Raw genomic sequence first — 26,404 nt, 5'->3', positions numbered from 1 at the left:
TCGAAGATTCACTCCACTCCATTTACTCCATCCAAGAATTCCTGAACACCAAAGACACTGAGATAGAAGAGGATGGATTAATGTTGTCCTTTGACATAACAGCCCTGTTCACATCCATTAACATCAACGTGGCCAAAGAAAACTGAAGACACTACTCGAAGAACCAAAGACACAAACACAGCATCAACTTCATCAGCAAAGATAGCACTGTCAAGCTCGTGGAACTGTGCCTTACCATCCACTTCATATTCAATAACAAGCCCTACAAACAAATCAACGAACTACGCACGAAACCTCCAGCATCAGGATTCCTCGCAGAAGCAATAATGCAGAGACTCGAACAGACAGCCCTTCCAACGATCCAACCCAAACTTTGGGTCCGCTACAGCGATGACACTTTTCTCATTAAAAAATGAAACAAATTAGAGGAAACCTGCAACACCATCAACAATCTCCTTTCTGGCATAAGATTCACAAAAGAGGAGAACAACAACAAAGTGCCATTTCTTGATGTCACAGTGGAGCGAACAGTCAATGGTAAATTCAAAACAGCGTCTACAGGAAAACAATGCACGCGAACCAAGAACTTAACTACAGAAGCAATCACCCCTACACAATCAAACACATCTGAATCAGGACACTATTTCAGCGAGCCACGACACACTGCTGCACCCAGGAACGACTAAGATCAATAAATAACTGTACAGAGCATTTCCGAAGAACGGGGAGCCCCTAAACCCCCTGAAAACAGTTTCCCTGACCGGGAATCGAACCCGGGCCGCGGCGGTGAGAGCGCCGAATCCGAACCACTAGACCACCAGGGAGATGCAAGCACAGCCTGACAGCTCTAGCGAACATTACTTCCCTGCCCGGAAATCGAATCCGGGACATGGTCGGTCGAAGGCTTTCACCTGTGCATCCAACAATGTCATTTCTTGTATCCATTGCTCCTGATGCAGTCTCCTGCACATTGGGGAGACTAGAGACTCCTCGAAGAGTCAAGTCACAGCGCTTGAGGGAACATCTTCAGGACACCCGCACCAATCAACCCCATCGCCCTCTGGCCCAACAGTTCAAACCCCTCCCACTCTGCCGAGGACATGCAGGTCCTGGGCCTCCTCCATCGCCACTCCCTCCCCACTCGATGCCTGGAGGATGAACGTCTCATCTTCCGCTTGGGTTAAATTCAACCCCAGGCCATCAATGTGGACTTCATCAGTTTCCTCATTTCCCCTCCCCCACCTTACCTCAATTCTAGCCTTCCAGCTCAGCGCTGTCCTCATGATCTGTCCTACCTGCCAATCTCCCTCCCCACCTATCCACTCCACCCTCCTCTCTGATCTGTCACCTCCATCCCCACCCCCATTCACCTATTGTACTTTTTGCTACCTTTGGCCCAGCACACCTCAGCCCCAATTTATCTCTCCACCCTGGAGGGGTCCTGCCTCTATTCCTGATGAAGGGCTTTTGCCCGAAACGTCGATTTTCCTGCTCCTCGGAAGCTGTCTGACCTGCTGTGCTTTTCTAGCACCACTCTGATCTAAGCTCTGGTTTCCAGCATCTGCAGTCCTCATTTTTGCCGACCCAATAAGCTCAGTGTGCCAATTTCACACCAAAAAACTGACACAAGTAGACACAATGTCTGCAGAAACCCTAGCCACATTGCTTTACATGAAAGACATCTGGGAAATGATGTCCGGAAAACTCAATCCTCTCAGCATCATGGTAGCCCACAAACCTACCAACACAACTTAAACAGCGGCTAATGAACCTGAAATACCCGATACAAACAACCAGAAAACGAATGTAATTTACAAAATACCATACAAGGAAATATATACATGAACTCTGCCGCACAGTTCTCTGTGGCAAGAAATGCTGGGATGAGATAAGGAAGATTTTTTCAGCCAAAACGAATCGACACTGACTGGACAGCCATTTAAAATCAACGCTGTCAGCCCAGGATGGAAGACCCGAAGGGATGTACAGTTTTCTTATTTCCTGAAGATTTACAAAGCTGAGACCGGGTTTTGGTGTTCGTTCCCTTTCCACTCCCAAGAGCCGCAGTGGTTGGGGCGGTGAGTTGGGGAAAGTGAAATGTGCCCATGAGCAGCATGTGGGTCTCTTTCAGCTTCCCCTCCTCTGACAGCGCTGTGACTTGACTTTGATGTTCTCAGGGACATTTACTGACGCGAGACAGTGAAACGATTCTCATTCCTGCAGATTAGGAATTGTACCCATACGCCGGTTTCATGACAATGAGAAAGATTAATTGGGATGTGTGAAGAAGCTGTGAGGCTGCAGTTGAAACAAGTAGGTGGAGTCAGATACGTCATCCATTGCCCCCATGGTCCTGAAGAAATGTTTGCTTTTGTCTGCTTGAGAGACTTTGGACACTGGTGTGGCAGGGAGAATACTGAGATACCGAGTGAAGAAGATTCAGTGCGCTGACTGTGAAAAGTGCTTCAAACCATTTACTCAGATTGGGGAATTAAAATCACACCCCTCGCGGTGGGAAAGACGATGTCCCCGCTCTGTTTGTAATTTCAAATCCAGAGCAACACAAGGAAAGCTCCACCCAATGGGGAAACCGTGGAAATGTGGGGACTGTGGGAAAGGATTCCCTTCCCCATCAGTGCTGGAAACCCACAGACGCATTCACAACGGGGTGAGGACGTTCACCTGCTCAGTGTACAGGAAGGGGTTCAGTCAGAGAGAAGCCATTCACGTGCCCCATGTGCAGGGGAGAGCTCACTCAGTCAGCTGCACTGCTGACCCACCAGTGGGTCCACACTGGAGAGAGGCCATTCACCTGCTGTAAGTTCCAAAAGGGCTTCACCTGCTCCTCCCACCTGAGGAGGCACCATCGAGTTCACGTGCCAGTGCAAGGGGATTGAAGGAGCGATGGCCAAGTGCTCCGATCAACCCAGCACTGGGGCGTCCCAGGTTCGAATCCCACTGCGGTGGATGGCAGAATTGGAGCTCGTTCAGTAATCTGGACTTCAGAATCTAAGGATGAAACCACTTTTAGCGGGAAAAAACACCATCTGATTCACTCATGACCTTTTTAGTGAAGGAAACTGCCGTTGCGGGAAAGGGTTCACTCAGTCATCCCAGCTGCATGTTTTACCCGGCTGTACCAGGGATCCAGTTACAAAGGGTCAACTCAGCTGACCAACAAAGAAAGTGGGGGGGGGGGGGGGGGCGGGGGGAGAGAGTGAGTGCATTTTGAGCTGGAGGTGTTTTCTTTAAAAACTACTTTTTGTATGCCCTTTTCCTGGCGAAATCTGAAGCTGTAACAAAAGAGGGTCGTAGTAAAGGTTACCTGAACTTACCACCCGGCTTAGACTCTGTGACGTCCAACAGGTTTTTGTTTTAAAGCTGCTCATTTCTTTCAGCCTCCAGCACTAATGTCATGTCTCAGAAGGACCAGTGAATGAGTCGCTAATATTGTTACAAATTGTATATTTTTTCAGGACTTCAGGTTCATTGTTTCATTGGAATTGCAAAGTTTACTGGCAACAGTGGGAGGTGTGGGCTGTATTCACTGGAAACAAAGTTTTAAAATCTCACAAACACCAGGGTATATTCTAACAGGTTCATTTGGAAGCACTAGGTTTCGAAGTGCTGCTCCTTCTTCAGGTAGCTGTGGTGTAGAATCACAAGACACAGAATATATCACAAAAACATTATAGTGTCATTCAACATAAGTGACGTATTGAAGAAACCTAGATTGCTGTTAAATCTTTCATCTTTTAAAATGGGTTGCAGATTTCGGTTCATTAATATGTACATTCCAGAACTGTTAAGTCACGTTCTCCAGGAAACTTGATGTTTTATACAAGGAGGTAACACCTCACATCAAACAACGCATGAAAGCAGTGAGGTGAGTCTGTCTGTATCCCAATCTTGAGTCAGACTGTTTCTATTTCCAAATATATAATCCTGCAAAAGCAAATTCATCCCAAATGTGTGAGTGAATGCATGAGAGAGAGAGTGTGTATGTGCTTGTGCATGCTGGGTAAAGTGTGTGTGTGATGGAGTGTCATCATGTGCGAAGATGTATGCGTGGGTGTGAGTGGGGGGGCGTATTAGTGTGTGTCTGAGAGAGAGCATGTCTATCGGAAAGGCTCTGCATGAGCGTGTGAGTATGGAAGAGTGAGTGTGAGAGTGAGAGAGTGAGAGAGAGAGAGCGTAACAGTGAAGTGGGGTTACCTGTCATGTGACATGAACCCAAGTTCGCGATTGAGGCCATCCTCCTGGTTTCCGAACTTGGTTATCAGCGTTTGCTGGGCCACTAAAAATGATTAAGCAGTTACACAATACACATTAGAGAGGGCCGAGTGGGACTTGTCTTTCGATTTGCAGAAGGTGAGACGTTCTGGGTGCTGAAAACGAAGGAATATACATACTGGAGGACCTTCAGCACAGAGAGATGGAGCTGGAAACCAGTCTGCAGACACGTTGGGGGATTCACTGTGGAAACAGGCCGTTTGATCCACCAAGTCCACACTGTCCCTCCGAAGAACATACCCTCACTCCCCGACCCACCAGTTAACCCCACAGCTAATCCCTGAATTTCGAACGCCCAATCCACTCTAGCCTGCACATCTTTGGAACATGGGAGAAAACCCGAGCACCCAGAGGAAACCGACGTGAACAGGGGGTGGGGGAGGGGTAGGAAAGTGCAAACTCCACACAGTCACTGTGAGGGTCGGATCGAACCCAGGTCCCTGGCGCTGCGAGGAATCCCCTCTCCAGCTCTATGCATTCGATTGGCTTCTCCCCAATCTTGGTGACACTCCAATCAGTTTGAGGAATTCAATTTGCTTTCACAGAGTTTCCACGGGGAAGGGGTCGTTGTTACTCGGCAGATTGAACGATCCAATGAAGGGCTCGTCTATAGCGAGAACACTGGTCCACATTTCGTTGAAAAATTAAAGTCCTCTCCGCAATTAGAACCCTTGAGTACTCCCACGCAAGCTGCGTGTATTCACGGGGATTCTCAATGCATGTTGATATTTGAAATCATTTCCTGCAGACAAACATTTCCCCTCCTGGATTCAAACACTGCTGATATTCAGGCCCTGACTAAATTTCTATTCCATGCCTGAAAAGCAAATCCTCCTCTGCTAATAACTTGAGAAAACAGATCACTGCTGTCAGTGCAGGGCAGAAAATAGGATGAGAGAATTTTGGTTTGCACAGAACAGCCTTCTCTATCTTCTACCCGAAATCTCTGTCTCTCAATTCCTAAGCCTTTCAATGTATTCCAACCCAAATTCATCCTTCCATCCTCCTCCCTTTGCCCAACTCCCCTCTCCTGAAAGTGCTGACCATCTGTTCAGTTTCTCAGCCGCATCTCGCCATCCTTAGTATATAGCCCACATCTTTATTTAGTTTTTAAGACAGAAAGGCAGTGGTTTGCTGATGCCAGGATGTGAGGGTGACTGCATTCACACAGTGTTCCAGACTCGTCTCTCGTGTCATTCAGAAAAGTCTGCACTGCACATGTGCAGAGAAGGGGATGCTGGGAGTGGGTGGGATGCATTCTCACCTCCCCATCCAATCATCCCCACAGCGTCCCCTGTCCATTCCCTCACCGCCACCCATAGCATCACCTGTCCATTCTCTCTCTCTACCCTAACCTACCAGTCCCTTCTCTCTCTCTCCCCACATGCCACTCTCCCCACCCCGTCCATTCTATCTCTGCACCCTCTGCCCTCTGTCCAGTCCCTCATCCACCCTCTGTCCCCATCCATTCCCTTTATCGCTCCACCCTCTGCCTTCCCCAATCCAGTCCCTTCCCTTACACTCATTTTCACTCACCTCCCACACGCTGCCCCCATCCATTCCTTCTCTCCCCCACCTTCTCCTGCCATTCATTGTTGCTCTCTTTCTCCACCCTCTACCCCGTCCATTCTCACCCCAACCTTTGCCCCGTCCATTCTGTCCCCACCCACTGCCGCCCGTCCATTCTCTCCCCACCCACTGCTCCCCGTCCATTCTCTCCCCACCCATTGACCCCATTCATTCTCTCCCCACCTACTGCCCCATCCATTCTCTCCCCGCCCACTGCCCCGTGTCCATTCTGTCCTGATACACTGCTCCCCGTCCAATCTCTCCCCATCCACTGCCCCATGAATTCTCTCCCCACCCATTGCCCCCGTCCATTCTCTCCCCACCCACTGCCCCGTCCATTATCTCCCCACCACAGACCCCCCTCCATTCTCTCCCCACCCACTGCCCCGTCCATTCTCTCTCCCCACACTCTGCAACTAATTTCTTTCACTTCACACTTTGCAACTCTGCATTCTCTGTCTCCTCCCCAATCCTCTTCACCAAATTCTCTCTCTCTCCTCCCACCCTGTGTACCCCCATGCATTCTCTACCACCAATGCTCTGCTCTTCTACCTATTTTCTCTCTTTCTCTTCCCCCAGTGTCTGCGCCCCACCCCGTTCAATCTCACTCTGAGTACCCTCCCCCGTCCTTTCTCGTGCCTCGAGCCCTCTTTGATCTCTGTATCAAACCCTTCTAATGATAGAGAGAGAATGGATGGTGATGGCGACCTGGGGTGGGGATGGGGAAGGGAAGCGTGAGAAATGGCTGACCTTTAACATTGAGAATAGCTAAAATGATGTATTCAGAAACATCAGTAATGTCTGAAAGCACATTCAAATGTTTAAAAAAAGCTGCAGACATCTTTCTGAAACTTGCATTGAAATCTGCGCGGTTAGGCCACAATTGAGGACAGCCGGTAAACTTGGAAAGGCCTATTCCTAGTCTTGTGAATTGGTTCAGAATATGTAGAAATACAGTCATAGACTTGCAGAGATCAGAAACAAACCTTTCGGTCCACGCCGACAACATTTCCTACATTACCCTCGTGATCCATTTGCCAGCATTTGGCCCATATCTCTCTCAGCCCTTCCTATTCATACCTCCATCCAGATGCCTTTTAAATGTTGTAATTCTACCAGCCTCGACCACTGCCTCTGGCAGCTTATTCCAAACGCATGCCACGCTTTGTGTGAAAAAGTTCCCCCGTTCAGTCCCTTTTAAACCTTTTCCCTCTCAGCCTAAACACCTCTAGTTTTGGACACCCTCTACTCTGGGGAATAGATATACAAAAGTTGAGCTGCCAGACAAAATCATAGAGTCACAGAGATGTCCAGCATGGAAACAGACCCTTTAGTCTAACTCATCCATGCCGACCAGATATCACAACCCAATCTCGTCCCACCTACCAGCACCCAAATATATCCTTCCAAACCCTTCCTATTCATAGAGCCATCCAAAAGCCTCTTAAATGTGGCAATTGTACCAGCCTCTACCGTTTCCTCTGGCAGCTCATTCCATACACGTACCACCCTCTGCGTGATTCAGTTGCTCCTTCGGTCTCATTTCTATCTTTCCCCTCTCACCCTAAACCTATGCCCTCTCGTTCTGGACTCCCCGAACCCAGAGTAAAACCTTTGCCTATTTATTCTATCCATGCCCCTCATAATTTTGTAAACCTCTATAAGGTCACCCCTCAGTCTCTGATGCGCCAGGGAAAACAGCCCCAGCCTGTTCAGCCTCTCCCTCTCGCTCAGATCCTCCAACCCTCAACATCCTTGTAAATCTTTTCTGAACCCTTTCAAGTTTCACGACGTCTTTCCAATTGGAAGGAGACCAGAATTGCACGCAATATTCCAACAGCGGCCTAACCAATGTCCTGTACAGCCGCAACATGACCGCCCAAATGCTGTACTCAATACACTGACCAATAAAGGAAAGCATACCAAACGCCTTCTTCACAATCCTATCTACCTGCGACTCCAATGTTCAGGAGCTATGAACCTGCACTCCAAGGTCTCTTTGTTCAGCAACACTCCCTAGGAGCTTATGATTAATTGTAGAAGTCCTGCTAAGATTTGCTTTCCCAAAATGCAGCACCTCACATTTATCTGAATTAAACTCCATCTGCCACTTCTCAGCTCCTTGGCCCATCTGGTCCAGATCCTGTTGCAATCTGAGGTAACCCTCTTTGCTGTCCACAACAGCTCCAATTTTGGTGTCATCTGAAAACTTACTAACAGTCCCTTTTATGGTCGCATCCAAATCATTTACGTAAATGACAAAAAGTAGAGGGCCTAGCACTGATCCTTGTGGCACTCCACTGGTCACAGGCCTCCAGCCGGAAAAACTGCCCTCCACCACCACCCTCTGCCTTCTACCTTTGAGCCAGTTCTGTATCCAAATGGCTAGTTCTCCCTGAGATCTAACCTTGCTAATCAATCTCCCATGGGGAACCTTGTCGAACGCCTTACTGAAGTCCATATAGATCACATCTACTGCTCTGCCCTCATCAATCTTCTTTGTTACTTCTTCAAAAAACTCAATCAATTTTCTGAGACATGAATTCCAATGCACAAAGCCATGTTGACTATCCCGAATCAGTCCTTGCCTTTCCAAATACATGTACATCCTGCCCCTCAGGATTCCCTCCAACAACTTGGCCACCACCGTGGTCAGGCTCACCGGTCTATGGTTCCCTGTACTGTCTTTACCGCCCTTCTTAAACAGTGGCACCACATTTGCCAACCTCCAGTCGTCCGGCACCTCACCTGTGACTATTGATGATACAAATAACTCAGCAAGAGGCCCAGCAATCACTTCTCTAGCTTCCCACAGAGTTCTTGGTTACACCTGATCAGGTCCTGGGGATTTATCCATCTTTAACCGTTTCAAGACATCCAGCACTTCTTCCTCTGTAATCTGAACTTTTTGCAAGGTGTCACCATCTATTTCCCTTCAGTCTGTATCTTCCATATCCTTGTCCACAGTAAATACTGATGCAAAGTATTAATTTAGTATGTCCCCCATTTTCTGTGGCTCCACACAAAGGCCGCCTTTCTGATCTTTGACGGGCCCTATTCTCTGAGTAGAAAGTGAGGACTGCAAATACTGGAGATCAGAGCTGAAATTGTGTTGCTGGAAAGGCGTAGCAGGTCAGGAAGCATCCAAGCAACAGGAGAATCGACGTTTCGGGCATAAGCCCTTCTTCAGGGTGCATAGTTGGGCCACAACCAAGGACAGGCTGTAAGAGTGAATGAGTGAATAAAAGACAAGTCCCACCTCGCCCATGAGGAGAAAGTGAGAAATGCAGATGCCGGAGATCAGAGTCGAGAGTGTGGTGTTGAAAAAGCACAGCAGGTCAGGCAGCATCCAAGGAGCAGGGGAGTCAACGTTTCAGACATCAGCCCTTCACCTTGCCCTCTCTAGTGTGTGTTGTGAAACTGCTTAACTGCTTAATCATTTCTAGTGGCCGAGCAGAGGCTAATAACAAGTTTGGAACACACGAGAATGACCTCAGCTGAAACCTTGGATTCATGTCTCACTACAGGAGACCGAGCTACACAATACACACAAACCCTATCTCTCTCTCTGAATCTGTCTCTCTCTCTCTCTCTCTTCTCTCTCATACACACACACACACACACACAACTCCTCACACGGTCGTGCAGACCCTCTCTGATAGACAGGGGTCTCTCTCAGACACACATGGATACACCCCTCACACTCTCATCCATGCACACACCTTCTCACACAATTATACACCATTACACGCACACTTTACCCAGCATGCACACACACACAGACACACTCAGACGCTCTGTCTCATGAATGCACTCACACATAGAAGTCTTTGGGGTGAATTGCATTTGCAGGATTGTATGTTTGGAAATAGAAAAAGTCTGACTCCAGACTGTGATACAGAACGACTCTAAACTCACAGCTTTCATGCGTTATCTGAACTCAGGAGTCACCTCCCTTTATAAAACATTAAGTTACCTGGAGAATATTACTAAAAAGAAGTTCTGGGATTTACAGATTAATGAACCGAAATCTGGAACCCATTTTAAAAGATGAAAGACTTAGCAGGTTTCTTCAATGTATCAGTGGGTGTGGACCCACTGGTGGGTCAGCAGTGCAGCTGACTGAGTGAACCCCCTTCCGTACATGGGGCACGTGAATGGCTTCTCTCACTTGTGGACCCACTCGTGCGTCTCCAGTTGGCTGATCCGAATGAAGCCCTTCCTGCACACCGAGCAGGTGAATGGCCTCTCCCCGCTGTGATTACGTCTGTGGGTTTCCAACACGGATGGGGAAGGGAATCCTTTCCCTCAGTCCCCACATTTCCACAGTTTCCCATTGGGGGAGCTTTCCTTGTGTTGGTCTGGGTTTGAAATTACAATCAGAACGGGGACATAGTCTATCCCCACTGTCAGGGATGAGACTTTGATACCCCCAAGCTGAGTAAATGGTGTAAAGCACTTTTCACAGTCAGTGCACTGAATCTCCCTCACTCGGTGTCTCAGTATTCTTCCTGCCGCACCAGTGTCCAAAATCTCTCAAGCAAACAAAAGCAACCATGTCTTCTTGATTGGAATGGCTGCTGATATTCAAGTCCCAATGAATCAAGCGGCTCTGTCAGAAGTTGATGTATCATTTGTTTTCAGATTTCTTTCGGCACATCTTCCTGCAAAAAAAAGTCACAAAATAAGTGGTCATTGTCAGTACACTTAAACGAACATAACATAGGTGACAGTTCCTGTAGTTTGCCAGATGCCTGCTGATCATATAATACCCAGCACACAGAAACCTGAAATCCCTCATGCAGCCAGATAGGCTTAGGTGTGTTTAGAGGAAAATTTCATTCAAATATAATCTAATCTTAAACTAAATACGTGTACATATATATATATCAATATGCCAATCCTGTCAATGCGGATCAGTTCCAAGCGAAACTACACATTTAATTGTGAACATGAGGAAAAAAGCAATCATTTTCCAGGGTGCAAACTGCATACGTGCTAAACTGAGGGAATACACAAGGAAAAGACCTAAAAGAGAGATAGAAAGTATTTGAGCACCTTTGCAGAATCTGCTTCCTCTCTGGATTCTCTCCAGTTGTTTCAAGTAAACCTCCCTGGGGGTCAGGCAGCCCTGCATCGGGAAGCACTGGGATGGTCAACTCCGACCAGTTTACATGGAGAACACATCTCCACATTAAACAGCCTCGAGGCAAATTTCCCTTCCTTCCACAAAGTTCAAGACCCCTCAAAGCGAAATTCCCCAGGTAAGTTTGGAAGAATTTCTTCCAGGTGTTCACTAATCATTTCTATGAGCACTTTGTTAAAGTTTGAATATAGCGAGTTTTGAAAATTAGTGATTCTGAGCGAAATCACAGTTCGAAAAACAGAATGTGGGTATTTAGACTGAGTTTATTTTTGCACATCGACGATATGTCTGCACAACAGCATATGACACGACAGCAGTGAAGATCTTCTGACCTCATTCTCAAACGTGCCTGCCACACGCCAGATGAAAAGCTGAATACTTCTGTGGAAAAACTGCCGAGCAATGCAGGAGAATGGCACAACGCGTGCGTGTTGGAACCAGAACCCAAAGGAGAGACTATTCTCTCCTATTCATTCAACGTCGTCTTTAGCAGCTTTCCCGTATAATGGCGCTCTGTTCTGCACCTTGCCTCCGCTTCCCAAAAAAGCTTCGACATAAATATTTCACAATGATATACTGGCCCAATGTGTACAGTTAAGGTGACAACCTCTGAGTGGTCTCCTGTTCTCTGTATCTTATGTTGAGGAGGGCAATGCTTGTCACTGGCTATTCTGGTGTCAGAGAAAAGTTTCGAAACAGTGGAGGGAGTCCGATTCCTGGGGACGGGACAAACAGCAGCAGGGAGACAGAATGAGAAGCAGCTGTTCTGGAAACTCTTTGTCACTTGCAATTCTTAGAGCAATGTCAAATGTATTTGACACTAAGCAAGTCTCAGCGAGCTCAAGAGGAGTGTGGTGGATGAGGAATGAATCGCTGTTTGGCTTGTTGGTCTAGGGGCATGATCCCAGGTAGAGTCTTTAACAGTGCAGACTTGTGTGCGGTCCTGGATTCACATCCCAGACGAGGCTGCGTCGCTTAACTTGACTTGGGCAAAAATGCCCCATTAATTTTCTCAAAAAGCACCTTCGTGAAACGAGGTTGGGCTGCCACGAATACGAATGAGGCAGAAAACAGGGAAGTGAAATGGTTGGAGATCGCGTTGAACAGGTTGACGTGAGTGGTGCGGTGTTTGCGGAATGTCAGCAATAAAGGTAAATTGAAATATTGGGCCAGCTCTCCTCGGAGAACCGAAGTTTTCCAAGTCAGTAGAGGCCGAGAAACAGGAAATAATGCTGTGACAATGCTCCCATGCCTGAAATGATCTATAGTGATTCGGCAGAGATTTAAAGTCACGAGGACGAGCGAATGCAGTCGACGAGGTAGCAGCAAATGTGCAGGTAAAGAGCTGCTTCACCTGGAAGGATATCCAGGAGGGAGCAGGTAAATTGTGCTTCTGAGTGAAATCACGGTTCGTAAAAACAGAATGTGGCAATTTAGACAGAGTTAATATTCGTTCGTCGCCGATATGTCTGCCGGTGCGCGATGGGAGCATAACCCAGAAGGGAAACCATCTTCCCTATTCACTCAATGTCGAGTTTAGCAGCTTTCCCGTATAACGGCGCACTGTTGTGCACCTCGCCTTCTCATCTGCTTCCCAAAAAACGTCGACGTAAATATTGATACACAGGCCCAGTATGCAGAGTTGAGATGCCACACCCGTGGAGGTCTGCGGGGTCTTCTCCTGTTCTCTGTACCCTATGTTGAGGAGGGCAATACTTGTCACTGGTCACTCCGGTGTCAGAGAAAAGTTTAGACAGAAAACGGGTTAATCTTCTGGCAGTAGAGAGGGCCCGGTTCCTGGGGACGGGCAAACGGCATCAGAGAGACAGAATGAGAAGCAGCTGTTCATACAGTCATAGAGATGTACAGCATGGAAACAGACCCTTCGGTCCAACCCGTCCATGCCGACCAGATATCCCACCCCAATCTAGTCCCACCTGCCAGCACCCAGCCCATATACCTCCAAACCCTTCCTATTCATATATCCATCCAAACGCTTCTGAAATGTTGCAATTGTACCAGTCTCCGCCACTTTCTCTGGCAGCTCATTCCATACACGCACCACCCTCTGCGTGAAAAAGTTGCCCCTTAGATCTCTTTTATAGCTTTCTCCTCTCACCCTAAACCTATGCCCTCTAGTTCTTGACTCCCCGACCCCAGGGAAAAGGCTTTGCCTATTTATCCTATCCATGCCCCTCATAATTTTATATACCTCCATAAAGTCACCCTTCAACCTCCGACGTTCCAGAGAAAACAGCCCCAGCCTGTTCAATGTCAACTGGACTTTCCTCTGAGCAAGACTCAGCTGGTTCAAGAGGTAGGGTGGGGTCAGGGGCGCCAGCGCGCTAGCCGTGTGGCTCGTTGGTGTCGGGGTGTGGTTTTTGCTTTGGGTATTCATTGACGCAGGCGTTCGAGAGATCCCGGGTTCAAATCCCGGAGAAGCCCACGTTTCATGACTTGTGCGAAAGTGCTGTTTAATTTCCTCAAAAAGCACCTTCGTAAAACGAGGTTGGGCTCCCTGGAGGACCAATGGGGCAGATAGCAGGGAAGTGAAATGATTGGAGATAGCGTTGAAGAGGTTGACGTGAGTGGTGCAGTGTTTGAGGGATGTCAGCGATGAGGGTCGATTGGAAATTTGGGAGAGCTCTCTTCGGAGTACAGAAGTTTGAAATCTGGCCCGATTGAAGCTTTTCAAGTCATGCGAAGTCTAGACAGAGAAAGTAATGTCGTCAAAATGTTCCCACGTCTGAAAGGATCGGCAACGATTCGGCAGAGTTTAAAAGTCATGAGGAAAAGAAACAAAAGTGACATTACGAAGAACGCTTTTGTAAAGGGAGTGGTTGGGGTCAGGAAATCCCAAACTGACAAAGAGGCAGATTCATTACACGCAAACGGCAAGACTTGGCCAAACGATACACGGAGTCAACGGGCTCCTTTCGTGATTTGAAACGTAAGGAGTCGACGTTATGGAGCCATTTGAGATTCAAACATGCAACTTTCAGATCTCGAGTCAGACGCGCTACCGTTGCGCCACAAGCTCACACATGTCCTGACGCTGAAGCTGTGCGCTTTTTTTTTTTTTAGATTAGATTACTTACAGTGTGGAAACAGGCCCTTCGGCCCAAGAAGTCCACACCGCCCCGCCGAAGCGTAACCCACCCATACCCCTACTCCTGCATCTACACCTTACCTAACACTACGGGCAATTTAGCATGGCCAATTCACCTGACCTGCACATCTTTGGACTGTGGGAGGAAACCGGAGCACCCGGAGGAAACCCACGCAGACACGGGGAGAACGTGCAAACTCCACACAGTCAGTCGCCTGAGGCGGGAATTGAACCCGGGTCTCAGGCGCTGTGAGGCAGCAGTGCTAACCACTGTGCCACCGTGCCGCCCACCAATGGGGTCAGGAAAATGTTCCCCAAATGTTCCCCAAACGGAAATCTTCTCCACAAAGGGGTTTCTGAATTGAATGAATGTCTCACGTAAGGGACTGCGTGTGCTGAGAAGCCGAGACCAAAAGAGAAACTCGGTAGGTTTGACAGTACCTGTCAGAGAAAACAAAATTCTGAAATGTTGTCGCTGATTCTCTTTCCACAGACGTTGCCTGACCTTCTCAGTTTCTCCTGCAATTTCTAGTTTTGTTTTTTACTGAAAGTTCATTTCAACTTTTGGGATGAAACAACGAGAGACGCCGTATGCAGATATATAACCCTTTCGAATCACTGTGACGTGATTGGAGTCAAACATACTCTGTGATGATTCACTCTTTCTCAGCTCCACAGGCAGACAGACAAGGGGAAGGAAGCTGTCAGTGTGGTTCTGTATTCGTGGGCTGAGTGGTTAATGCGATGGACTTGAAATCCATTGCGGCTTCCCCACGCAGGTGTGAACCCTGCCGAGTACAAAATGAGAAGTGTCGTCGAAAAGAAAGGGAGTTTGCTCCCCCGCTTCTTCTTTAAGATTCAAATCAGTGGAGGGGGGAAAATATTTCACTCAAATTGGGACTGGTGGGAATGTGCAACCCACTGCCTGTTCGGGTGGAACAAGCAGATACCCTCAGAGCTTCTTTGGAGGCTATGAGCAAAGTGTTTGGAAATGAGACTAGAAGAGTGAGCGGCTTGAAATCGTGATCGAAATGAAGCAGGCACCTGTGGACAAAGGCGTTTCCTTTGCCAGTGAAAGATACTGCTTCAAAAAATTGGGCCTGTGGAAGGGAATCAGTGACGGTGATTATCTTTGGTTGTTCACCTTGTGAATGTTCCCATTGCTGCGCATGTCCGTGTTGGCGTCAGAACTCTGCAGCATGGTGGCGTTAGATGCGCACAGGGCCTGGCGCACTAAACTCCACCTACCTGTTTGAAATGCAGCTCACAGCTTGTTCACACACCCCAATTAATCTTTCTCATTGTCCTGAAGCCGGCATACGGTTTGAATTCCCGACCTGCGGGAATGGAATCCTTTCACTGTCTCGAGTCAGTAAATATCACTGACAACATCTGAGTCAACTCACAGCGCAGTCAGATGAGGGGAAGCTGAAATAGCCCCACACGCTGCTCACGGGCACATTTTATTCTCCCCAACTAAACGCCTCAACCACTGCGGCTCCTGGGAGTGGAAAAGAAACAATCACCAAAACCCAGTCTGAGCTCTGTGAATCTTCAGAAAATCAGCAAACGTTCATCCCTTCGGATTTTCTATCCTGGGCTGACAGGGATGGGTTTTGTCACTCTTTTGTAGGACATTGCAAGTGGATGTTTTCCAGAAAAGCGCCACAATGCAATCTGATTAATCAGGACCTGGATGTTTTCGGTCTTTGAATGTAAGTGTTGTTCTCCAGAACTTTGCTGTTCACAGTTTATAATACTTATCTTCCCAGTCCCCTGTATCACTTGTCGAAAATGTTTAATTTGTGTCTTGTCATCCTTTCACTGTCTGCTAATGAGGATAGCGTTTCCGTGTTTTACCTAAATTATTTTGACCTTGCATAGTTAATTTCACGAGAAACCTTCTCCAGTTCAAAAGCCAACTGTCAATGGTGGCTCTGTTTCTTGTCACGTGTCCAATTTCAGATCGATGTTGTTGATGTCCCTTGTACTCCTTCAGATCCAGATTTCGCTCACAGGGCTAGAATAGAACTGTCACCAAATACATTTACCAATCTACGTTCATCCTATCGATTGTATTCGCATCATCAACACTTCTCATCAAAATAACTCGAGAGACTTTCATCACAATTTTCATCACACTTTCATCACACTTCTACATTAGCTTTGCTGAATGAACCCCCAATTTCTTGAAGTCGCTCCTTATTTTCGGCCCTGGTTATTAATCTCTCTACGCATGGGAATGGATCCTTCCCACCCGCTGTATCTCTCATCAATGTGTGTAGTTCAATTCGATCTCATCTCTCCACAATGAATGTCCCAGGCTTTATTATGGAAAAGTAAGACTTATAGACGACAAATGTAATTCTAGGCGGTGCGGCTGAATTATGAATTCACTAATATCCTACCCTTCGCGATGGTGCAGCCGGCGAAGTCACATTTCTCTATCGCACCGTTGGGCTGTGCGTTCAGCAGTTTACCGGGAGGTTGGTGATTCAACCCCGCACAGGGGTGGTGTATTTGCTGCTCTCCCTCCAACTGCGAAGTTGTCTGCTTTTCATGGGATCAGGCAAACAATTTCCAGAATAGGTGCTTCTCATTCTGTCTCCCTGCTGTCGTTTGTCCCGTGTCCAGGAACCGGGCCCTCTCCAATGGCAGAAAATTTAACCTTTTTGTTTCGAAACTTTTCTCTGACACCTGAGTGACCAGTGACAAGCATTTCCCTCCTCAACAGAGAACAGGAGAAGACCCCGCAGACCTCCACCAGTGTGTCACCTCAACTGTGCACATTGGGCCAGTATATCAATGTGAAATATTCATGTTGAGTTTTTTGGGAAGGAAATGAGAAGGCGAGGTACAGAACAGTGCGCCCTTAGACGGGAACGCTGCAAAAGACGACATTACGTGAATAGGAGAGAATAGGACATGGCGGATTTCAGGCCCTAAAGACATGGAACTCGATATTGAAGACCGGGGGTGCTTTGGGTCTTCAAGTGGAAAATGAGGCTTTGTTCTTCCATCTGGAGCTGAGCTTTGCTGGAACACTGCTGCATGCCTGATACAGAGATGTTGGCCAGGGAACAGGGTGGTGTGTTAAAGTGGCGGGCAACCAGAAGCTCAGAGCCTTTTTTTGCGGACAGAACCGAGATATTCTGCGAAGCAGTCACCCAGTTTATGCTTCATGCTACTTTGGGGAAACCACACTGTGAGCAACGAATGCAGTCGACTAGGTTGTGGCAAATGTGCAGGTAAAGTGCTGCTTCACCTGGAAGGTATGTTCGAGCCCCTGGATATTCAGGAGGGAGCAGGTAAATGGGCTGGTGTTACACATTCGGCGGTTACAGGGGAAAGTGCCTTGGGACAATGGGAGGTGGGTGTGGGGTGTTGAGAGTGAAGAAAGAGTGGACCCAATGTGTAAGCCCTGCTCATTACCCTCCTCTCATATATACATCCGTGAAGTTGAAAGATCTTTCCAAAGAATAATTCAGTCCCACGTGACTCACGAACTAATTCATATTCATGTTTCTGGGCCAGCATCATTATTGTGTCACAGCAGCTGCAGGCCATCACCGGGGGCTCGACTAGAAGCCCCCGGGACAGTTTATCAAAGAAACCTCCCTGTGGGTCAGGGCAACCCTGCATCGGGAAGCACTGGGATGGTCAATCACTACCAGTTAACATGGGGAACACATCTCCACATTATGCAGCCTCGAGGCAAACGTCCCTTCCTTCTACTTAAAGTTCAAGAGCCCTCAAACCGAAATTCCCTAGGTACGTTCAGAAGAATTTTTCCAGGTGTTCGCAAAGTATATCTATGAGCACTTTGTTAAAGTTTGATTTTTGAGAGTGTTGAAACTTAGTGCTTTTGAGCGAAATCACAGTTCGAAAAAACAGAATGTGGGAATTTAGACAGAGTTTATGTTTGCACATCGGCGATATGTCTGCGGGTGCGTGATCGGAGCATAAACCAGAAGGGAAACCATCTCTCCTAAACAATCAATATCCTCTTTCGCAGCTTTCCCGTATAGCGGCGCTCTGTTCTGCACCTCGCCTTCTCATCTGCTTCCCAAAACACTTGGACAATGAGAAGCAGCTGTTATGGAAATTCTTTGCCGCTTGCAATTCTTAGAGCAATGTCAAATGTATTTCACACTGAGCAAGTCTCAGCTAGTTCAAGAGGTGGGGTGCGTACGGGCGATGGGGTGCGCCTGGTTTCTAGCTCGTTGGTCTAGGGGTATGAATCTCGCTTCGACTCTTCTACTTTTCCGACTTGCCAGAGATGCGGTGCATGAGGAATGTCAGCAATGAAGCGAGATTGGAAAATTGGGACTGCCCTCCACGGAGAACAGAAGCCTTGCAAATCATGAGAGGCCGAGACAAAGGAAATAATGTTGTGAAAATGCTCCCACGCTACAAAGGATCCACAACGATTCGGCAGAGTTTAAATGTCAGGTGGGAAAGAAGTAAAAGTGATATTAGGAAGAACGTTTTCGTACAGGGAGTGGTTAGGGTCAGTAAGTCCCTGTCTGACATTGACAAAGAGGAAGATTCAATGGACCCGAAAGGGAATTCGGTGGTCACGTTCAGATGTACAGATTTACAAGGAAAAGGCAAGAGAATTATACGAATTGAGTCACACGTTTACTTACGGTGTAGAACCAGCAGAGCGAAGGTGGGCCGCATGGCCTCCGTCTACGCTGTGACACATGTTGTGATTCAGTGTGAGCTGAATATGTCACTAAACACTGGCCCAATTTACACAATTGAGGAGAAGTGCTTGTGGAGATTTGAGTTGTTTCCGCCGGTCTGCTCTGAACTGAATCCTAACACCTCTTCTCTGAAATGGGAATGAGCTGGTGAAGTTGAAACAATTCGAATTCGAATCTCTGCAGTGTGGAAACAGGCCCTCCTGCTCAACAAGTCCTTATCATCCCTCCGAAGAGTAACCCGCCCAGACCCGACATTTACTTCTGACTGATGCGCCCAACCTACCGACCTCTGGGCACTATGGGGCAGTTTAACATGGTCAGTCCACCTAACCTGCACATCTTTTGACTGTGGAAAGAAACCGGAGCACCGCAGGAAACCCACGCAGACACGGGGAGATTGAACAAACTCCATTCAAACAAGTCGCACACGGGTAGGATCGAATTCAGGTCCCGTTATGAGACAGCAGTGTTAACCGCTGAGCCGCAAAGCCACATTATTTGCGGTCGTATTCATTCCCTGCAATAATTCCCCACTCCGGTTCAGACGTGAATGACAGGACGATCAGCATTTCGAAAGCAGCATCACCACACAGACAAAGTTCCCATGATGAGGACACATATCACCGATTGTGAATCATCTCGGAGAGATACAAGTGACATAGAGTCACATGGAAATGATGGACTGAACGGCTTCAGGCTGCGGCGGAATGACGTCACGCGTTGATGCCGTCCCTCTCCCTGTCTCTGGGACAGAGCGGCTGAGGGAGAAACAATGGCTCATTTTTAACTTCATCTGGGACAGTTGGGGCTCAGATGTTCACTGCTGCCCGTTCGCAGCAAAGAAACAGACGCCTGTGTTCGAAAAGTCGTTCTGCAGGATTGCTGTGTGAAGACGGAATTCTGAACACCGAGCAGGCTGCACACAAATGTACTCATATGAATTTACCTGAGGGAACAGTTTCCGGTGTCCATTTCGCTCTGTCCCACCAGCACAGCATCTTTCTGTCTCTTTGATTACAGACTTTTGTAATGTAGTTAAAACTTGCCAATTTCCTATGCATTAGTGTAACTGACGTCTCCCATCCAAAGTGACTGCGAGAGAGCAGAAGAGCGAAGGGGCTCTGCCCTCCCCCAGAACAGTTTGCAAGTAGAAACAAAATGGGTTAATTATCCGCCAGTGGAGAGAGTCCGGTTACTGGGAACGGAACAAACAGCAGCGTCCTGGGCGCAGGGAGACGGAATGAGAAGCAAACGTTGTGAAATCTCTTTGCTGCTTGCGATTCTTGGAGCAATTCAAACGGAGTTCACATTGAGCAAGTCTCAGCTGCTTCAGGGAAGGGCGTTTGGAGCGTCCGGGGTCAGGGCACCACGCGGTTGGCTGGGCCTGTGGCTCGTTGGTCTAGCGGTACGATTCTCGCTTCGGGCTTTCAGTTGGGTGGATTTGCGAGAGATCACGGGTTCAAATCCCGGGCGAACCCTAATTTCTTAAGTTGCCTTGTGCAGAAACGCCGGCGCAATTTTCTCCGAAAGCACATTTATAAATCGAGATCGGACTGCCTGAGGGTCCGAGCTCCCATAACAGCGAACATGGTAAAAGGAACCACTTGCTCAAAGTGAAAACAAGCATTGCACGGAGTTCGCCCGCGCAGTCCGACTCTGAATGAATCCTCCAGCTGCATTATTGCTCAATTGTGAGCGTGAAATTTCAGGAAGCAGGGAAGCAAAGTGATTGCAGACAGCGCTGAACTGGTTGACGGTAATGGTGCCGTGAATGAGGATTGTCAGCAATGAAGGTAGATTGGAAAGTTGGGACGGTTCTCCTTGGAGAACAGTAGGTTGAAAGCTGGCCTGATTGACGTTTTTCAAGTCATGAAGGTCTAGACACAGGAATAATGTAGTGCAAATGCTCCCACGCCTGAAAGGATCGACAACGATTCAGCAGAGTTTTAAAATCACGAGGAAAAGAAGTAAAAGTGACATTAGGAAGAACGTTTTCGTCCAGGGAGTGATCAGGGTCAGTAGGTGACGCAAACTTCAAACAATTATGTTCCTGAACCCATAGGACAGACGGATGGGAGTGGAAGACAAGAAGAAAGAGAGACACAGAGTGAGCGAGAAAAGGGAGAAAAGTCAGAAAAACAGAAGTTAAGGAAAAACATAGAGAGACTGAGGAAGGGATGCAATTCCAGTGGGTCCCAGGTTTCTCTGTGGTTTCATATACTCCCTCTCATCCATGAGACACATGCCCTGCTCCTACAACCTACGTCAGTCTGGCTGGTTCAGGGACGGTGTGGGGGTGATGGACGGTGGTTAATCGATCAAAACTGACACTGAGATTCTAACAGTACCCACACTCATACACAAACACACACACACATACACACACACACACACACACACACACACACACACACACACACAAACCCTTTGATACTCACCTCCTGCTCCATCCACATGGCAGAGGGAACTATGGCTGACAGGACCTGCTTTAAATACCTTCAGGTGTATGACTTAAAGACCCTTCTGTGCCCAAAAATCAGCTCTTCTACCGAGAGTATACCTCCCCCAGGGATGGAGCATTACAAGTTGTGAGTTGAGAGGAAGCGGGAGTAGTGTGAGAGAAAGCAGCAGCTCAATAGTTTAGTCCAAACTATCTGTCTGTCTGCCCCTCTGATCCTTCTCCCACCTCCTCACCTCACACACAGATTACAGACTTAAAATCCACACAGAGACAAAGCTGCAGTTTCAAACCAGCAGCAGCCACAACACACTTTCATTTAGACAACAAAACACAGGCTTCTGCATCCAAAGGACACAAATTTATTTCACAAGGAAACAAGGATTTTCATACAGCTGAACACAACATTGTCTGAAAAATATCTCTGGACATGTTTGTAAAAGTCAGTGATTCTGTGTCTCACTCTGACTGTATTGCGCTTCCATCTCTGTGTTAATATCTATTTTTCTGTGTTGATATGACTATCTCTGCAAGCAATTGGACAGAGATTATGTCGGAGGGAAGTCTGAGTGTGTCTGTCTGTGTATGAATGACAAACTGTCTGCAGTGGCAAACATTGTCCCGGAAGCGTGTGTCTGAAAATTTCGTTATACCTGTCTGTGAATCTGATTTTGTGCCTGTGAGTGTTGGTGTGTGCCCAGTTCTGCCTGTAATGGGACAAACTTTGATTCATCACGTTTATAATTCATTCTTTCAAAGTCAGAGTTTCTCTCTCTCTGAGAAGTACAGTAACACAATGCCGCCTTCCGCTGGCCTACCCATGTGACATCACAAGTGCCACATTTTTCTGGTCCACTGCATCTGTTTCCTTGAGGGGGAGGGGGGGAGATCCATCAGAATTTTATTGAGAACAGCAGCAGCAGCACACAGCTGCCTGAATCGGGTGTGAACTCAGATGGTGGGATGACTGAGTAAATCCTTTCCCAGAAAAGCAGCACGTAACAGCTTCTCACCAGTGTGTATTCGTTGGGGTTTCAGAAGGATTTTTTGAATGGACAAATCGTTTCCCACATACAGAGAGGGGAATGGCCTCTCCCCAGTGTGAACGGACTCATGTATCAGCATTTCATGTCTGTGTTTAAAGCTTTTTTCTCAATGTGAGCATTTCAAAGATCTCTCAGTGTTTACCAGTTGGTGTGCCTAGAGGCTGATAACAGAGAATGCCTTGTTACACTCAGGGCAGATGAATGCCCTCTCCCCACTGAGTGCATTCTTGTTTCTCAAGGACGGGTGATTGATTGAATCCCTTCCCACAAACAGTAGATGAATGACTTATCTCCAGTGTGACTTCATCAATGAATTTCCAGCATGTATAGACATTTGTATCCCTTCCCACAGTTTGCACATTTCCCTGGTTTCTGTGGTGTAGATCATGTCTCTCCATATTGGATGATCAGCTGATTCCTCACTCAGACACAGGTCAGGGTTAATAGACTTATAGAATCCCTACAGTCCACAAGTCCACACCAACCCTCTGGGGATAAAGACATCCATACCCATTCTCCTACCCCATTACTAAACATTTACCCTTGACTAATACACCTAACCTACACATCCCTGAAAACAATGTGCAATTTGACATGGTCCATTCACCTAACCTGCCCATCTTTGAATTGGGAGAAGAAACCGGAGTACCCAGATCGAGCTGACACAGACCCAGGGAGAATGTGTAAACTCCACAGATACAGTCGGCTGAGGCTGGGATTGAGCCACTGTGGCGATACAATCTCTCCCTGCTGTGAATAGTGGGATGCTATTCAATCTGTGGAACTGGTGCAGGACTTGTCCATTTGTCACTCGGTACACTGATGTTTGCAAACTTTTCCCACAGACAAACATTGACAATCTAATGGTTTTCAAATCCTGATGAATTGACTCACTCTAAGATCCTGATAAGATATTTGCTTGGAATTCTCGCTGATAAATGTGTCTCTGTAATTCTCTGTAAAACAAACTTAAATCAAGAAAAATTAGAGATTGAGAAATCGTACTGTTTAAGATACGAAAAGGAGTTAAGAATCATAAAAACCTTATAGTGTGGAAGCAGGCCGTTTGAATCCACACCCATCCTCTGAAGAGCATCCCACACAGACTGACCCCATATCCCTGCATTCCCCATGGCTTACCCACCCAGCCTGCACATCCCTGCACATTATGGGCAATTTAGCATGGCCAACCCACCTAACCCATATATCGTTGAATTGTGGGAGGAAACAGGAGCACCGAGAGGAAACCACACAGACATATGAAGAAACAGCAAACTCCACGCAGACACCCGAGTCTGGAATCAAACTCAGGTCGCCAGAGCTGAGAGGCAGCAGTGCTAACCATTGGGTCACCATGGAGTTCTTTGAATCCAGCAATTTGTGTGAAAGTCACTCAAATACTGACCGTGGAACATTGCTGGACTGTCATGAAAAACTCAACTAACTGATAAATGTCCTTCAGGGAAAGGGCGCATTCTGGCCCTCTACAAGACTCAGCCCTCAATGAGAGTCGAGATAGTGAGAGCAGTGGGATACTTACAGTTTCCTCCATCTCCATCACAGGAATAACTGACAGATCCTCACTTCAAAAAGATCAAGATCAGCGTGTAGGAAGAAGCATCACCGATAAACTCCGCTCTCAGACACACACTGTGCTCCTGTAGATACACGTTTTACTTTCTTTAGAGAGAGGGAGAGACAGAGAGAGAGAATTGCAGCTCACTGACCTTCAAGAACCAGCCGCTCCGAAGCCTCTCCTTCTCAGTGCAGGAGAGACAAACGTTCCTCTTGGTTTGAGATTGCTGTGGTGAAATTCTTCCACTCTAACCCTGTGTAAAAGAATTTCCCAGAGTTCAGTACTAACTCGAATACAAACACTTCCCAGCAGATTGTTCCTAAACCCATCCAGTCCCTCCCTCCAGCTGTCTCTCACTTTTCAACTCCACCAGCTCAGACACCCGCATTGCGCATGCTCCATAAACAACTTGGTGCTGCCTTTTGTTCACTCTGATTGGCTCGGTGTCCCGCCAATTCCAGAATGTCGTCACGAGCTGCCCCACTTTCTACTGGGCAGGACATGCGGTCAGTCATAAAAGAGGTGAAGCATAAAAGAGATATGTGTTCATCTCTGAGCCGGTGTGTGTTTATTGTCCATCCCTCGTTGTCTGGAGGGCGGTGAGGAGTCATCCACAATGGAGTCACATGTAAGTCTAACCGGAGAATGGTGAGCCCAATGGCATCTTACAATAACAGACAGTCCAGATTTTTAATGACTTAACGGAACAACCCTCTCTGGCCTGATGAGATTTGAACAGCTCTCACAGAACATTAACCAGGGTTCGCAGGGCTAGACTAGTGACATTGAGACAAAACCACTGTCTCCTGAGACAGGAATTTCCAGCTTTGGTCAACAAGAGGACACAATGTTTCAGGGAAACCAGAAGTATCTATTCAGAATTTCCATTATGAACTGACTGGAATAACTTCTGTAAAACTCCCTCACAGGATTTTAGGGAGAAGATTTACATATGGAAAGAAGAATCATAATCCATAAATCCGTGTGTGAGTAAGAATAATACTTATTGTTACGTCATGGAGATCAAATTCTGTTAATTAAACTAACCGCCCAGAAAAACTCATCTTGCCTCTTAATCTGTTAAAATGTGAGTGACAGAATTGCTAAATTCCAGTATTTAAAGAAAATATTTTCGAACTCTAATAGTGAACACTAAACAAAACTATTCACAAATCCAAAACCCCTTTCTTTAACTACTTAGGATCTGACCCCAACTCGACACGACTTAATATGCTATTCTAAAAACATATTTATTAAACGTTACATTAACTTAATCTCAAGGCCACACAGTCTCCTCTTCATTGATGTTTTCACTTTTCTCGCTGCTGATCGTCCTGGGTGCTCTTCTTTTTACTGTATGTTTCACGTGAACAGGTACCTTTGATGGAGAGTGTTTTCAATTTCTCTGAGAGCAAGGTATTAGATCAGCAGTTGCTCTCCCACTAACTTTCAAAATGCCGGGTTTATATCCCCCATAGGACACATTAAATTCTTATTTGATTGATTTCCAGGGATCAAAATAATAAAATTCAAATCTCATTGTCTTCTGGTATCCTGGGCATCGCTTAAATTAATTGAATTTGAATTGTTGTCAAAACATCAAACAGAACACAGTTATCCATTTAACAGCCAATTGCTACATTTGAAACAGCCCGACCTTTTGCTTGCAGCTGTGGCTGTACTTTAAGTTGAGAAAAGCACTCTCTATCTTAAACTGACAATACATGCTTTCGACTTCATAACATTGCATTGATCATTTGTCCTGGACGAACACGAAGACTCCAACACCATGATGCAACCATGTAAATGTGGAGACTATGGGAAGAGATTGGAGTTACCCTGTCGAGCTGGAAATTGATTGATACAGTCACACTGGAAATAAGCTTTTGCCTGCTCTACATGTGGAAAGGGATTCACAGTGTATTCCAGCTACCAGAAAAATTTGCTTATCACACTGAGGAGATACCGTTTAGCTGAACCTCCTGTGGAAAGTGTTTCACACAGTCAGTCAACCTCACTGTGCACCAACGAGTTCACACTGGGGACAGGCTGTTTCTGTGCCCTGTATGTGGGAAGGAATTTGCCGGACATCAAACGTGTTGCGACATCAGCGAGTTGACACTGGAGATAAATTATTTACTTGCTCAGAGTTTGCAAAGGGATTCGGAGAGTCCCACAGCCCGCTGATACATCAACACATTCATTCTGGTGAGAGTGTGTAAAAGAATTCACTTCTGCCGACACATCAATGAGTTCACACTAGGGAGAGATCATTCACTTGCTCCGAAGTTCATTCAGTTTTCTCAGCTCGTCAGTGCAGTTACAACATTGGCATCTACCAAACAATCTGGAAATTTTCCAGATTGCCTGTGCACAAAGTAGCAGTACACATCCAACTCAGGATTAATCGTCCTATCAGTATAGTCTCGATAATCGATAAAGCTATGTAACATACCGAATAACATCCTCTCAGTACCACCAGTCTCACTCAGGTCCTG

The 26,404-nt window shown here is 46.9% G+C and overlaps 1 non-coding gene across 1 annotated transcript; it reads right to left on the bottom strand.

The window, feature by feature from the left end:
• Positions 1-752: 752 nt before the first annotated feature.
• On the bottom strand, positions 753-824 carry trnae-cuc (transfer RNA glutamic acid (anticodon CUC)). Its single transcript has one exon. It is a non-coding gene; the product is annotated as a tRNA-Glu (tRNA).
• Positions 825-26,404: the final 25,580 nt, after the last annotated feature.

Source organism: Chiloscyllium punctatum, chromosome 36 (genome assembly GCF_047496795.1).
Source record: "Chiloscyllium punctatum isolate Juve2018m chromosome 36, sChiPun1.3, whole genome shotgun sequence".
Lineage (NCBI taxonomy): Eukaryota > Metazoa > Chordata > Chondrichthyes > Orectolobiformes > Hemiscylliidae > Chiloscyllium > Chiloscyllium punctatum.
The sequence above is the reverse complement of the archived record's forward strand: the minus strand, read 5'-3'. Positions and strand labels throughout refer to the sequence as shown.